The sequence below is a fragment of the Trichosurus vulpecula genome, chromosome 4 (genome assembly GCF_011100635.1).
Source record: "Trichosurus vulpecula isolate mTriVul1 chromosome 4, mTriVul1.pri, whole genome shotgun sequence".
NCBI lineage: Eukaryota > Metazoa > Chordata > Mammalia > Diprotodontia > Phalangeridae > Trichosurus > Trichosurus vulpecula.
The window spans coordinates 23,166,164-23,168,484 of NC_050576.1; the positions used below are offsets into that span (position 1 = coordinate 23,166,164).

Below are 2,321 nucleotides of genomic sequence, written 5' to 3' on the forward strand. Positions count from 1 at the left end.
GCCACCAGAGCATCCTTTCCCAGAGAAGTATTGCAGAGAGAAGGGAGGGCCCCCCTCCCCTCTGTTTGCACAGGCTCCTCCAAGGGAGTGGTGTGCAAATATTCTCATCCCATTGATTGCAGCCAATACCACTCCATGGTGGTTTAAGCTTCCCAAACTTTTCATAGATAGGACCAGTGCCAGATTTTTTAGTGTTTTGTAAAGCGCCTGAATGTTCTCCAGTGAATGAGTTGACAGGCCTTTAATAAGCATGAATGGGTCAGTCAACAAGCATTTGTTATGTGTCACAGAGTCAGGAAGACCCGAGTTAAGACCTACCACAAACACCATCTGTCTGAGTTGATAAGCCGTTTACCCTCTCTCAGCCTCAGTTCCTGCATCTGTAAAATAGGTGTAATGATAGTGCTTCCCAGGGTTGTTGTGAGGATTAAATGAGATAACGTATGTGCAGTGCTTTGCCAAATGTAAAGTACTATGTAAATGCGATGTTGGTGAAGATGATGTAGAAGGCAGCTAGGTGGCACAGGGAATAGAGTGCCGGGCTTGAAGTCGGGAAGGCTCATCTTCCTGAGTTCAGATGCGACTTGCTAGTTGTGTCACTTCACCCTGTCTGCCTCAGTTTCCTCCTCTGTAAAATGAACTGAAGAAGGAAATGGCAAACCACTCCAGTGTCTTTTCCGAGAAAACCCCGAACAGGGTCCCAAAGAGTTGGGCACAACTGAAAGGGCTGAAGGACAATGACAACAGCACGAAGGATGATTGCCAAGCACTGTGGGAGACCTTACCAACTCATTTGTCAACTTAGTCTTAGAGAGCTAGCGCAAAGGTTACACAGCTTGGCAGTGGGCACAGTCACAGACCTTGCAGGTATCGGGGGCACTGCTTGAAGCTGGGTCATCCAAATTCCAAGACCAGCCCTCTATGGACCGTGCTACAAAGCCTCTGCTCATGCTCCCCCTTCAGCCAAAGTAGCTGTAGTCAGACAGCTTCCGCTACCATGGCCTTTGTTGTTCTCCAAGGAAAGGATTGCCTCTGAGCATCAACTTAGGAGTTTGTTTCCCTTTCTGCACAATGGGGGAAAAAAAGTTTCCAGACCTTTCCTGATGTCTAGCGGAGGATTCAAGCTTCCCCTCATTTAAGGAACACAGATTGAAATATTTCATTGCTAAGAGATTTGTAGCTTCCTGTTGTCATTGATTTAAAGTTAGAAGGGGTTTCAGAAGGCATCTACTTTGTTTTACAGATAAAGAAATTGAGGCCAAGAGTGATTTATATAAGGGCATAGGGGGACACAGTAGAGGAGCGAGGAGACTTTGGAGAGAGAAGACTTGGGTCCCCTACCCCTGATGCTACATGACCTTGAGCGGGACTGCTCAGTTTCTCCATCTGTTCAACGAGGAGGTTAGGCTAGATGGCCACTGAGGTCCCTTTCACATCTAAATCCAGATCCTCCATGCCTGGGTCCACCATTCTCCAATGGGATACAAACTCCTCGAGAGCAGGGACTGTTTCGTCCTTGTCTCTACCCACAGTGGCTGACGCATCGCAGAAATGGTGAGTGGTCACCATGGTAGGATCATAGACTTAGAGCTAGAAAGGGTCATCTAATGCAACCTCCTCTTTAACCAATAGGGAAACTGAGGCCAAATCAGATCGAGTGACTTGCTGAGCATGGAACAGCCAATAAATGTCCAAGGCACATCTGGACTGACATCTTGATTCCAAGCGTAGTATTTCTCTTTAGCAAAAAAGACAGTAATGACAACACCTAGGTCTTACATGGTACTTGAAGCTTTGCAGAATGCTTTACATACACAGGTCATCCCAAAAGTCTTAGTGCAGATTTAATCTCATTTGATCCTCAAAACAACTGCATGAGGCATGTTCTATTATTATCCGCATTTTACAGATGAAGAAACTGAGACCAAGAGAGGTTAAATGACTTGCCCAGACCTGAAGTAGAATTTGAACTCAGGTCTTCCACACTCACATATGGTTTAGAGGAAGATAATCACATTTTTAAAGTGCTTTGTTTTGCAGATCTCTTTACATTCATTATCTCATTCCAGCCTTTAAAACAAATCTTGGTTACTTTATTTCAATGTAGGTGTTTTTTTTTTTCTTATAGTCTTATGCATTTCATTTTATGCATTTAAAAACATGATTCTGGGAAGGAGTCCAGTAGACTTCTCCAGACTTCCAGAAGGCTTCATGACACATACACAAGGTTCAGAATCCTTGTCCTAAAGGCAGCAGGGAGCCTTGGAATGTTCTTGAGAAGGGGACTGGTGTCATCTCACCAGAGCTATGGAATGCTTACT

At 44.9% G+C, this 2,321-nt stretch overlaps 1 pseudogene; it reads left to right on the top strand.

Annotated features, from left to right (window-relative positions):
• The first annotated feature begins 1,411 nt into the window (after positions 1-1,411).
• Positions 1,412-2,321, top strand: part of LOC118846103 — a 51,507-nt pseudogene continuing 50,597 nt past the window's right edge.